We start from the raw sequence: 14,195 nt of genomic DNA, 5'->3' as shown, positions 1-14,195 counted from the left end.
AGAAAGACGAATGGATAGAGAGGGCGAGCGAGAGGATAAGGTTCAGGCGCTCGCATTCAGAGCGTTGTCAACAGGCGCGCGTAAAAAAAAGGCTTTACAACGTCAGCTCTAGCGCCCGCTGGAAACTATAGCGCGTCGAGCCGCTTCAGTAAGCGCTGCAAAAAAAACCAATGCGCGCCCAGCCCAAACAATATATGACACTTTAAACAAAAGCAAGAAGATCAAACACATAAAAAATAATCGACAATAAATAGTTTAATTTTATTACAACTCAGACAAATAGTTTATCTTCCAATACAACAAATAGTTCGACACTACAATATCAAACGTACAACTTAAATATACAAATCATCATGCGTTTTGTCGGCCATTCCATGCCCACCACTTCCCGATGAGATCCTTCTGAAGATCATCATGCGCTTCGGCACGTCAAATGGCATGATAGGAGCCAACAAACCGGGCCACCCTCGCAGCACTTCGCCGCACTCGCATGGGATGTCCCAAGAGCTCATAGAGAGTAGTCTAAATATTGGCCATGCTCATTCTCGATGATCATGTTATGGATGATCACACAAGCGTGCATGATGTATCAAAGGATCTTTTGATCCCAAAATCTAGCCGGTCCTCTCACAATAGCAAATTGGGCTTGCAAAATCCAAAAAGTTCTCTCCACATCTCCATTTGCTACAAACTGCACCGGTGGCAGTTCACCATTTGCAATTTTATTCATGAGTGGTGACCGATTAACAACGTTGACGTCATTCAAAGATCCAGGCATCCCAAATAAAAGCATGCCAAATCCAAGTCTCTTGATCGGCCACCGCTTCAAGAATTATAGTGGAACCCTTTTTCTGGTCGTGGAATTGCCCATGCCATGCCTTAGGACAGTTCTTCCAACTCTAATGCATGCAATCTTTTAAGCCAAGCATATATGGAAACCCACGAGCTTTGTTCATCTCCAAAAGCCTTGCGACGTCTTCAGCATTGGGAGATCTCAAATACTCCGGACCAAACACTTGCACAATTCCGACTGTGAAACGCTTGACACACATGATGGCTTGACTCTCATCCATGGCCAAGCGGTCATCAACTAGATCAACCGGAATACCGTATGCCAACGTACGCAAAGCGGCTGTCACCTTTTGAAACGTGCTATGCCCGAGTTCTCTGGTAGCATTCCTTCTTTGCTGAAAAAACCGATCATGGCTCGCCAGTTTCTTTGCAATGTGCGTGAACAACTCGGTGCTCATGCTAAACCGGCGCCCGAAGTACGAGTCGGGGTACACGGGATTATCCACAAAATAGTGCCTCATCAATCTGTTACCAGCATCGATCTTATCCCTCCAAATTTTCTGCCGACCCATAACCGAACCACCATGCTTCGGCTTTTTATTGATGTGCATAGCTAGAATCATTGCAAGATCCTCCTCTTTAATATCAAATTCTTCTTCGGAAGAATCATATGATGAACATATCTACAATATTGAATTAGACTAGTCTATAAAAACTATAAACAACATGCGCCAAGTTCATCTAAAAAATGTGAAGTTGAAGCAATACATACCTTGCAAGCGTTCTGTCGAACACCTTGTGGGCGCCGAGCGGCGGTGGGTGGTCGGGCGTTGTTCGTCAGAGGCATGGCATGCGCGAGGGGTGGCGGCGACTAGAGGAAGATGGAGGAAGCAGCGACGTTGCGGGGATAGGCCGGCGAAGCGCCGCCGGGTCGCCGGAGCAAATGGGATGGTGCGGGTGGCGACGCCAGCGCCTGGAATGGCGGTAGGTGGAAGTCGCGGCGCGGGCGCTTGAGTGTGCAACACGCGGGAGCGGGTACACAAAATAAGCGGGGCGCGATGCCGTTTCGCACCGCGCGCCGAACCATTTTTGCCGCACACGCTTTTTTGGGCCTCCGCTGGAGCGCGCGCAAAAAAAACTATATTTTTCCAGCGTGGCGCTTATATCGCGCGGCTGTTGGAGATGATCTTAGGAAGCTTCCCTCACCTCAACGCTGCCTTCATGTGGTCCACTCGATCGAGAAAGATCCAATGGCTGCGCGGCTTACGGGACCATTGGATCAGTTGGTTTATTTTAAATGTTTTCCTTGACACAATGGCCAGCACACGCGCGGGTATCCTCCTCATGGTTCGACCTCCTCCCGACGTGGTACGATCCGTTCTCCCTTCCACGCAGCCCACCTATGACTTGACCCGGAAAAGTAGCCCACACTTCCTCCCATGAGCCGGCCCATCATGTCTCATGGAGTAAATTGCACAGAAGTACCACAATTGGGGCATTGGAAGCAGATTGGTATCAAGATTGGTAATTTTTACATGTCAGTACCAACTTTGGGGCGAGTCGTTGCAAAAGAGGCTAAATTGCTGTTTATACGTATTGACAGAAAAACTGACTGATTGGGCCCGCCTGTCGGGTGGTGACGTGGCAAGTTTTTTACAAAAAAACTCCCTTGCTTTGTACGTAGTCACGTAAATGCCCAATTATTTCAGGAAAAAAGGCTCCTATGAGAGGCTTTTTTTCCGTTCGTAATTTCCACCACCGATTCGGACTCGTTTGAAAATTTGCGTCGGGTTGAACAAGTAAATTTGCGTCGTGTTGGGGCTCATTCGTTGCCCAGATTTCTTTACGTTTCATTTCTCTTACTTATTATGTTTTTTTCTGGTTTTGGTTTATTTTTAGGTTTTTCTTTCTTCTTTTTTCATTCACTAGGTTGGTTTTTCTCCTGGATTTTTAACATATTTACTGAACATTTTTTTATGATGGGTTTTAGTATATGATGAACGGTGAACATTTATTTCATGTAATGAACTTTTGGTAATATACATTGAACATGTTTTCAATGCCATTTATTATTTTTCTAATATATGTTGAATTTTTTTCTTAAGATATGATGACATTTTGCATAATGCGCGGTAAAATTTTCGTAATTTATGGTGAACATTTTCTTAATACATGATGATTTTCAAGAATATTATGATTGCACAATTTCTTAGTTTATAGTGAACATTTTTAATACACGATGAACTTTTCTTTACAAACAGTGAACACTTTTCTAATAATATGAACGTTGAACATATTTTGAATGCAAATTGAATATTTATGTAATGTATGTTGAAATATTTTCTTAAGATATGATGAAAAGTTTACTTAATGTGCAGTGATTTTTTTGTAATTTATGGTGAGCATTTTCTTAATACACAATGAGCTTCAAAAGCATTATGGTGAACATTTTCATAATACATGGTGAATTATTTGTATTTCAAGAAATGTTAACAACTTATTGTGTAAAGCGTTCTTGCATTTCAAGAGAAAGGTCAACTTTTTAAATAAAAGTTGAACAGTTTTAATGCATCTCTAAAATTTATTATGATTACACATTTATTTTTAATACATGTTGTCAACTTTTTAATTAACAGTGCATTCTAAAAAATACAATCAATATGCGAGTAACTCAAATAAAAAACTGTGAGTTGGGCATATTATTTTTAATAGTTGTGTATTTGAATAATATAATTAGGATACATAATAATTGTGCATGGTTGTGGTCCAGCGCAGACACATGAAATTTCGGCCGTGCCTGTGTTCTAGTCTGGTGCTTGACACTTAATAATACAAAATATATATGTATTAATATCATGATTAAAAAACACATATTCTACATCGTTTTGACTATTCGTTGCAAAATTAATAGTAGATACACATATAAGCGGTGTAGCATATGCGTTGCAGACTCGCAACTCGTGGCCCTGTTCGTGGTGCAACAGATCTTATATGTTGCGAGGTATTGGTTGCAAATTGTATTTATTATAATACTCCAAATATACGTAATTAAAAAATCAGCACAAAAATAAATTAATTAGACACGCCCGCACACATAATGAATCTGGCGCGAAAATCTTTCTTTTAGGGATATGTGGCGCGAAAATCTGTGCTAACCGACCGAGCAAAACCAAATTGCGCGGAGTCCACCACCGATCTAGATTGATATTCTCCTTCAAGTCCGGATCGATCTAGGTCTACTACGACACAAATCGATCATCCAATCTCCTCTCGCTGAGCGGGAAGGCTGGAAGGCGGCGACGACCCGGGGAGTGGCGGGAAGGCGGAGGCGGACAGGGGAGCGGTGGCTTTGCGTGCAGCAAAGAAGGGAGAAGCGGCGAGGCCGCGGCGGGAAGGCTGCAAGTCGTCTGCTAGCATCCCCTACTCCTCTGCCCGCCCCTCCAGCCTGCCCACCGGCGGCGCTCTACTCCTTCGGCCACCCATCTTCTCCTTCACCGTGTACGACGGCGAGACTAACCTCCGAGGTAACCCTCTTCCTCCCTCGTTCCCATCTCCTCTCATCCAGTGACCTACTTGTGGGCACCTCGAGACATGGCCGTGGGATGTAGGGGGATTTGATAGATGATGAAGGGAATGGATCGTCAGATTGGAGAGATGGATCCCTCCCCATGTCTTTGTGATCAAATCATTTGAGAGAGAGGAGCTTCAGGCTTGTCACAGTTTCAGAGATGTACTGTACCACTAGGGATATGTCCAGTTGTTTGGGATTTGTTCCCAATAGGGAATTAATCACCATGGGGTTTGTGTGAAACCTCTGTTTGTCAATCTAATCTCTGTTGGGGTTTGACCCATATCCCTCTTAATCCCAGTCGACTTCATTGTTGTTCGGTTGGTCAGGGATTGAACAAAATTTGTACAGGAATATAGTTTAAATGTTGTACTACTAAGTAAACATTCATATCTGAATTCAGTTTGTACAAGGAATGTTTAAAATATTCAGAAAATGTAGTGTAAGCATTGTACTGAGTAAACATTCATCTCTGAAACTAACAATTAGGTTCTATTTCTAATGTGAGTAAACATTCAGGGAATGTATTCTTCCTCCCTTCTATTTCTAATGCGACCCCTTACTGTCATATCCATTGTGAAAACATTTAAGTTCTAGTTTTAGTATAGAGTACATGTATATAATATATATATATATATATATATATATATATATATATATATATATATATATATATATATATATATATATATATATGGGAGTAAGTCAACACAAGTGAGCATAATCAGAACAAGGACCCTATCTGTAACATAATAGAAACATATATGTTTTAATTTTTATAAAGCAAACACACAAGAGTCTCTAAAAAATATAACAGATGTCTGCTAAACTTAACGACAACTTTAGGAATCTTTATCGAATAGAACTCTGAATCCAGTGTTGGTTTTTCTATCCAAATTTGCATAAGGATAAGATGAGAGACGATTGCACGAACCTCTATATTTTCATATGTTAAGAGTAATACTTGGACCTATCTCCAATTTGTTGGAGTACATACACTTATGTCATTTGTTGACAAGAAGATTATATCTACTTCAGAGTATTTTCTGAAACACAGGTGGAAAATAGTTTGAAAATGCACAAAGATGCACCTTGATTAAACTTCTTAACTTCCATTTGTTTCCCTTAACATGTGAATGCATCTCTGTTTCCTTGAAGATTAATGCTTCTGTTTAATTTTTGCTTGAGTGTTTGTTGTGTTCAGCTCAGCTCAGCTCGTTGTCGGTTTCAGTCAACCAAGAAATAAAAAGGAAATACTTGACTTTTAGTGTATATTTCGTATGTCGCATGTTCAAAATATTTTTGCTTTTAGTGAATTGTTAGATCAAAGGATTCAAATTTGTACAACATGGTTCCAGGTGTTTGGGAATAGATGAACTTTGGCAGCTGCTGCTCGTGTTGTATCATGATGGAAATTCAGTCCATCAGCAATTGAATTCGACTATATGAACATGCTAGCTGCTGTCGTACAAGAGGTGAAGGGTAGTTATACTGTTTACTGCTTGTGATGTACTATGTGTTCACAAATTTTACCTAGATGTATTATGTGTTCACAAATTTACTTTCATTCTGTTACGCTGGACGCAATACCATAATAAAGGTCAGCTTCCAGTGTGATTCTGTTATTTACATTCTTAGTATCATTGCCACAACCTATGTCGTTTTGGACATGAAACTTACTACTCTACTGCTTCTACATGCAGGTTTGATGGATAAAGAAAGTCGCCGATCTGAAAATGTGGAGCCTAGCTGAAGTGATGAATTCATTACTGTTATTTGCTATTTTTTATTTTATCTCCATGTACTTTATAATTTGGACAAGATTTGTAGGTATGACTGCCCTAAAGTGTCCGTACTTGATCTCAAATACGTTGGTGTTGGTTGTTCTGTTTCCTAAACATTCTTACACATGTTACTGTCAAAGAAAAAACATTCTTACACATGTTCATATGTACCTACATCCGGGTTGTTGCTTATCTCATAATCATCGTAGAAGTGTTAAATAGGCTGGTTCCATGAAATCGATCAATACATTGGTGTTGGTTGTCTCCTTGCCAATATATCACGAGGGCATCTCTAACTTGGAGGGGGACAACAATAGAGTGTTAGTGTTAATTTCTTTGCACCAGAATAATGTAGCTGCAGCTTTTCTTCAGTTAGCTGTAGCGTTTCTTCAGTTAACTGTGCTTTTTCAACACGTCACAAATAATCTATCTTGTGTTGTGCATGTCTCTGTTCTTTGCCACTCTGTTGCGTGAGTTGAATTCAGTTCATCATTGATCCACACCGTGAGTCGATCCTAGCCTGATTTCCAAAGCATACCACAAATGTCTGGTCACATTTTGAATGGAATTTAACAAAATATATTATGCAAATTAAAAGAAAATGAACAATTTTTATTCAAACTTAAATATTCGTTCCATACAGCCGGACTATATTTTGTCCAGACAATTATTAGAACTTCTAACAAAATTAACCTCCCCTATACTTGATGGTGATCTCATACGCCTGGCCGGGCTGGCCGGTGGCACCTCCGTCGTTGCCGTTGGAGCCGGGCTTCCAGCGGCAGAAGAGTGCGGAGTCACCGTAAGGCTTCCCGACCGCCGCCTGGAGCTCGCAAATGATCGTATTCACTTGCTCCTGCGCCATGTGTAGTGTGGCCACGGCCACCAGGGACGTGGGCGCAGGAAGAGACAGTCGGCAGCGCGGTGGTCTCGCTTGGAGACCACTGCTTGCCGTACTTCAGCATCTTCTCGTTGAGGCGGCGGAGATGACGCTTTCTCATCTTCGCTGTGGTCTTTGACTGGTCGATGACCCAGTCCATCATGTCTAGTCACATCTCTCTGAGAAATGTCACAAGCATATGGTTCGCATGCGGCGCGGGCGGCATTCTTATCTAGCGAGCCACTTCAATGCATGTCCCAATGACAGCCCGTGTCCGCTCTAGGCCCGCATGGACGTAGCATGCAGAGCGGAAGTGCATTTGCGCGGGAAAGTGGACCGGCGCAGGAGATGTTTTTGGGTGGTTAAGGTTGTCCACGCGTACGTGGCAGCGGTCCGGGCGCCCGCAAAGGCCCCCATTGTTTGCATCCGGTTTGCGAGATTCCGAACTACCTGAGTGGTCCGTGGACCTATGGGGTATCGTGTTGGATGGCAAACTATGTCAGGACACGTTCGTCGATATGGACGTTTGCAATGTTTTGAGGGTCCACATTAGCGCTGACCCTCAAAATGGATACATTCTTTATCCATAGACCTGTCCGAACTGGTACAAAGATAGTGATGTGGTAGATGGCCATACAACCATGCTCATATCCATTTCAAAAGCAAATTAGAACGAACCGGACGAATTTCACCAAACACGACGCAATTAATTAAATTTCATTCGTAGTTTACATAAAACTTACGATATTTCATCCGTTTAACTAAAAAGTAAAAAAAAAACTAGGTTAACTTGTAGCGGGCGGTGACCTCGTACGCGTGGCGGCCCTGACCGGCCGTACTGTCGTCGTCGTCTGTGTAGTCCTTCGACCGGCAAAAGGGCGCTGGGGTGCGACAGCCCTGCCCGGCTGCCGCCTGGCGCTCGCAGAGGAACCACTCTGCTTCCTCCTGCATCGCGCGGAGGGCCTCCGTGGCCAATGCCGGCCCCGACCATGGTGCCCAGGCGGTAGCGAAGGTGTGTCACTTAGCGACCACTCTTTGCTGATCCTAGCGAGCGACCTATCCAGGGAGCGGCGACGTCACCCCGCGACCTTCTCCGCGTTGGTGATGGAGCGGTCACGGATCGTGGCCTCTGCCAGGTTTAGGTCCTCACGGACCCAAGCCGATGCCTCGTCGAAATTGGCAAACACGGAGCGGCCCGCTGCGTTGCGCTACTCCGGTCGTGTGGTCGCCCTCTGCTCGGCCGACTGCTCGGTCGATACGATGGCCCGCGATGAGGAGTCGGCTCCGCTGTAGCCACCGAGGTAGTGGATGAGGCGGTCGAGCAGCTTCGGCGATTGCCAGCGGCACCTCCTCCTTGACGGACTTCTCGCGCCAGTTGTGGCACTGTGGCGACGTCGACCGGTCGATCCAGGCATAATGGTTGTGTGGCGGCGAGGACGGCTCCACCTTCATGCGATGCTTGATCTAGACGCCGCAGTTGCATGGGGAGGGCTTCTCCACAAATCGATGGGGACCGTGTTGGATGGCAAAATGTGTCCGGACCCCTTGGTCCGGAAGGATGCGAGTGATTTAGGGATCTAGTTGGAGATGCCTTTTGACCTGATATGTACTCCATCCGTTCCTAAATATAAGTTCCTTGTTGAAATCTCTAAAAAGATTTATATTTAGGAACAGAGGGAGTAGGTTGGAACATGGAAGCTAAGAAATTTGTTGTGTTTTGGATTAATTTTTTCTAGTGTTTGAGCAACAGAATTCATTTTTACTTCCACACATGTTGCACTAAAATTGTACAAACATAGAAGAAGCACATTCTGTTTAACGCAAATATATGTACAGTCATGGGCCAGATGGTAATAAAAATATATAATTTGTTTCGCTCCAAATTATTAGTCTCACTCGTATTTATTTTTGGTTTCACTTCATTTTCCCCCTTTTCCTCCATTCTCTCCCGCCAATAGCGACTAATCTGCCAAAGAAAAAGTTAAGTACGCGCGCTTCATTACCATGGCCCCACATCTCATAGGCATCCAGGACAGAGACTAACATCAGTCAAACAGATTGCGATGAGGTAACTGCGCAAATAAAATCGAAAACCTCCCCTCATATCAGTACGGTTCCCTTCCTCTTCTCGCGCTGGATCCATCGCACGCCCGGCGGCCGGTGGCGCAAAGTTTCAGTGTAGCTCGGCCTACACAGAGCCTGCTATCTGTGCCGTCCGTCAGTGTATGGAGATATGTGCTAGCAGAGCATCATCAACAGTGGCTGCAGGGACTTTGCAGTAGCAGCCCAATTAGCAGGCTGTTGTAAGCAGAAAACAGGTATGGCAGGCCTGGGCCTGGCAGGTTGAAGTGACAACGCATAGACCGGTGCATGCACTCCAACTCCCTGAAAAGTTGTTTTTAAATAAACTCTCTAAATTGCTTTTGACATGCATGCACAGCCACACGTTGGGCCTTTCTCCTAAAATCAGTCTCACATGCATGTACAAGTTCAGAGGTTCACGTGATCTGGACACTTCCACCATTTTTTAATGTAAAAATGGGGCAGCCAACACACAATAATAATTTGTTATTTTTGGAGCGGCAGTCACGGAATAATAAAATGAATGATGTGTCGCACTTGCTTTCGTTTTGGTTTTCATTCATAGGCCGACATGTTGCATGAGACAATGGTCTGGCGCTGATAGAAAAAGAATTTGTTCACTGTTCCGATGAACAGTGACTGGGGCCTTCTCGTTTGATAAAAGCAACGAGCGGTCAAAACAGAGGTAGCTGGGCGCATGTCAAGTCATGTCGTGAACAGTGGCCTGCTAGGACCATCAAAAAAATCGGAATTGCTATGGTTCGCGCCAGAGGATTAAGGACTAACAGCCTGGCAACAACAGGATGCTGCACATATCCACATGAACCATGACAATGAATGGATGGCCCTCATGGCCCTCATAAAGGGCACCGTGTAGCCCCAGCTACACAAAAACGCTCTCCGGCCGGTGGCGGAGGCGTCACCACAAGCTGAGCAAGGTTAGTTGCCGATCTACTTCCCCACAATTATCCTCTCTTGCTCCCTATTCCACCGATCTGTGCTCTTAATCAATTCACGTCTTTCTTGCAAGGCAAATCCGACTAGATTGTTTAGATCCGGCTGGTACGTGTTGGTAACAATCCTGCGTGTTCATCTAGTAAGTGCCCTGCTCTCTATCCCTCATTGCTACAATTCATGGTGTTCATCTAGGAAGTGCCCTGGTACGTGGTGGTAGATTGTCAAGATCCGGCTGGTACGTGGTGGTAACAATCCTGCGTGTTCATCTAGTAAGTGCCCTGCTCCTTATCCCTCATTGCTGCAATGCATGCCCTCCGTATTGGTTCTAAGCTGTTTTTTTCTTCACCCACCGATAGATATACATAGAGATCAGATCACGATTCTAGTTTAATCTGAAATTGATTCATTGTTCAGTTTACTCATTGCAAAAGTTTTCACTGTCAGTCGACTGAAAACTTTTTCAATCAGATTTTCCGGCCAATTGGTGCCTGACAATTTGTTCCTGTTTGTACTTGTCATCAGTATGTCGATGTCAATTTTATCTACCGGCCCCGCTAGTGTTTCTCCATTGAGTTGCTTCAGTCTAATGACAAAAACAAACCCGAAGAAACATGAAACATTTATCAGATTATATCAATGCTATTGTAAAATTGAGACCACCACCAATTACTCTGGCCAAATAACAATGAATCGTTGTAAAAGCCCACCGTAAAAATGAATCAAAATGTCACTGTTATTAGTACTTTAGTATCAGACTAGGAGCAGCAAAACACACTTGGATGCTCTGATTCAAATTTACTATAACTACACAGTAGAATTACAGTCCTTGCTACACTGTAAATCATACAATAGATACACTGTGGACAAAACATCATTAGTTTAAGGAGCAACAGAACAACTATGAGCCTAATGCTTCAAAATGTATTACACTTTGCAGAACAATTACATTACTTAAAACTTTGTGGTAGAATACACTGCACACATACCAAATAAAGTAGTTTAGTACCTGCTGGGAGCAACAAACAAAATTCAGCAAAAAACACTAGGAAAAAGAAACCATTTAGGACTAAAGTTGAGAATTACTATAACTTTGCAGTAGAGTTGCATTTCTTGTGACACTGTGAATATAAACAAAATGCACCGTAAGAATAACAGAAATTACTAAATCGTTGCTTGGGAATTATAGTTTTTTTAGATTGTGTTATATATATTTTAGTTTCTGAAACAACCTATATTGCACGTTACATAATTTATTTAAACTTTTGGTCATTGTCATGTTGCAGCAGATGTGTCTCCGACAAGAATTAACGTTGTTGAATCTAATGAGGACTATATGACAGAAGAACTAATCGAACATCGTAATTCTGTTGAAAAAGATGTCGAATCATCTGATGTCTAAGAAATAACTACTAATGATAAAGAAGGTTTCACATATTGTGATAATGCTGATGTAGATGAAAATGAAGATGGTAAGTTTGCTCATTCCTTATTGATTGCAATATATGATTATTCATCATAGTAACATATAATTCATGGTTCATAATGGTGGCAGTGCACGGCAATTTGAAAAAGGTTCTGCTGCACACAAGGTATCTCCATAGTCTGATATACGAAATTACGATCAAACTATAGTGCTCCCATGTTTATGTGTTTACTTGTTGCTTTGTGAATGTTGTCCAGAACCAAGAAACTTTTGATTAGAATTTTAGTACACGGCAAGGGAAAATAAATGCTGCTGCACACAAGGTATATTTCCATTACCATATACAATATGTTCAAAATATATCGCTTCGATGTTTATGTATCTACTGGTTATGTTGCTATTAGAACGTTGTTCAGAACAAAGATACTTTGCTTGAGAATGTCAGTGTACGTGTGCGAGAAAAAACTTCTACTGCGAACAAGCTAGTATCTTTTCGTAATCAGACACATATTTTGCTCAAACTATAGTGCTAGCTTGTTTATTCGTTTATTACCTCTACTTTGCTATAAGAGTGTTGTACAGACCAAAAAAAAAGCTACTAATGCAGCGAGTAAGAGAGCTCAAAGTGGTTCACTGAGTTGGTTGGGTGCCAGTGAACTACTTGTAAGACTGCTCAAATTCATTTCATATGTTCCCCTATTTTGTCTGTCTTGTCATGGGTGATGAGGATAATTCTGCCAATGGTAACTTTGATTTTCTCTAACATGCAGGAACTAAAGTATTCTTGAAGAGCCTGAAAAATCATAACTAGCACATAGCTCTTGGTACAAGTGATCCTAAATTTAAACTTGATGGTGCTGAAATTAGAAATGGATTCCGGGATGTGCATGTCGATATGGCACTTGTGAAAACTGAAAATTTGGTACGGAGTTGAAAAAACTGCAATACTCTCGGTAATGCATAAAAAAAACTAATATCTTGCCTCTATTACTACTTGCATCATGGCAATCTTTGTGTATTAACAACTCATTTTGTTATCTTGTTTGTAGATTCAAAAGAAAATGGATGACTCTATGGTGTGTGAAAAGTATACTGCAATGATGATGTTGATGTTCCGGTTCATGATGATGATGATGATGATGATGATGGATGCTTTCAGTTTTAGTTAAGTTGTAGTGATGGCGTATATTGGATATTGTTCCTCCTTGATTTTTAGTTAAGTTGTAGGGAAGTTGATTGATGCTTTCAATGTAAGTTTTGTTGTCAAGAAAATAGTCAGATTATGCATCACACTTGGATGATGTTCCTCCTGTAATATACACTATTGTAATCCAACAGTTCTATCTAATACATGATTTCTTCCTCTCTAAGTATATTATCTTGTTTTCCTTCATTTCAAATATATAATTATCACAATTATGTGGAGCATTAATTTAATCGCTAGTAATATATAGCAATATTATTATTATTATTATTATTATGCACATTATATATGAACCAACACATGAAGCGTTGGAAAAATTTTGTTGCAAGCAATGGGATTTTGATTCCTGCACATTAAGCACCAACATATAATAGTGTTGTATGAGTCCATTTTATCTGTTGTAGTCTTGCAACGGTCTGTAGCGACCAGACCTCAAACAGTATGATCTCTGTGCTCAGTGTCATCCCTGGATCAGTAATGCTGACACCACACAGTACTTGTAGGATTTATAACATAGTAGCAATCACACACTTATTACATCGAATGTCTCAAAAGAGAACTTATTGAAATAAATATGGCTTAAGGCCATCTAAAATCGATAACAGCGGAAGACTTGGAAGATAAGCGAGTCCATCAACTCCAACGGCATCACTGAGTATAGAACCACGACCTAAAAGCACCTTACTCGTCGTCTGAAAAGTCTGCAACATGAAACGTTGCAACCCGAAAACGGGTCAGCACATGGAATATGCTGGCAAAGTAACACATAGAGAAATAACAATGGAATAAGCTATACTACATGCATATTTGGCTGCTGGATAAGCTCTATGGTTACAGTTTTGCATAAAGCCAATTTTTCCCTACTACAAAGGAATAAATTTATTTAACTACCATGGTGGTTGTTAAACATTGAGAATGGTTGACAGCATTCTCAATCCCAATTAAAAGTACTCATTAAACCCAACAATATTAAATTAGAGTAACATGATGAGATTGGTATGATATCCAGGTACTAGATACTCAAAACGTCCATAACCGGGGACACGGCTAACCATGATTAGTTTGTACACTCTGCAGAGGTTTGCGCACTTTTCCCCACAAGATTCGATCGCCTCCGTTTGATTCCTCGCACTACATGATGTTTGAGAAACGGATGATCGAGACATAGTCTTTCAGAAGCACTAGCACCTTACATGTGGGTAGACCGGTACACCTACATTCCCCTACATCTGCTAGTCTACCCGTAAGAGTTCGCACGACTTAGTCAACTATGCCAGAGCCCATAATGGTTTGTGGCTGCACACGTAAGTTTCTAGTTTGAATAATCTCATGATCCCTTTGAGCTTGGGTGGCGGTCCGAAGAAATACAGGCAAGTCCTGATGGAAACCAGGTGCCTCAGTCCACCCAGATGTGTGTTTAAGTTGCCACCATAAATAAACCATTAATTTAACAAATCTCACATCTGTCATGGATACACTCATCCAATCCACGTCTACTAGCATAG

The 14,195-nt window shown here is 42.0% G+C and overlaps 1 long non-coding RNA gene across 2 annotated transcripts; it reads left to right on the top strand.

The window, feature by feature from the left end:
• The first annotated feature begins 10,100 nt into the window (after positions 1-10,100).
• Positions 10,101-12,799, top strand: LOC123134792 (uncharacterized). Of its 2 annotated transcripts, XR_006465734.1 has the most exons (7): positions 10,101-10,168; positions 10,256-10,332; positions 11,347-11,532; positions 11,616-11,652; positions 11,744-11,809; positions 12,257-12,439; positions 12,536-12,799. It is a non-coding gene; the product is annotated as an uncharacterized lncRNA (long non-coding RNA). The 2 variants fall into 2 exon arrangements; XR_006465735.1 differs by having other exon boundaries at positions 10,122-10,332.
• The last annotated feature ends 1,396 nt before the right edge of the window (positions 12,800-14,195 follow it).

This window comes from Triticum aestivum, chromosome 6B (assembly GCF_018294505.1).
Source record: "Triticum aestivum cultivar Chinese Spring chromosome 6B, IWGSC CS RefSeq v2.1, whole genome shotgun sequence".
Lineage (NCBI taxonomy): Eukaryota > Viridiplantae > Streptophyta > Magnoliopsida > Poales > Poaceae > Triticum > Triticum aestivum.
This window is presented reverse-complemented; position numbering and strand designations above follow the sequence as displayed.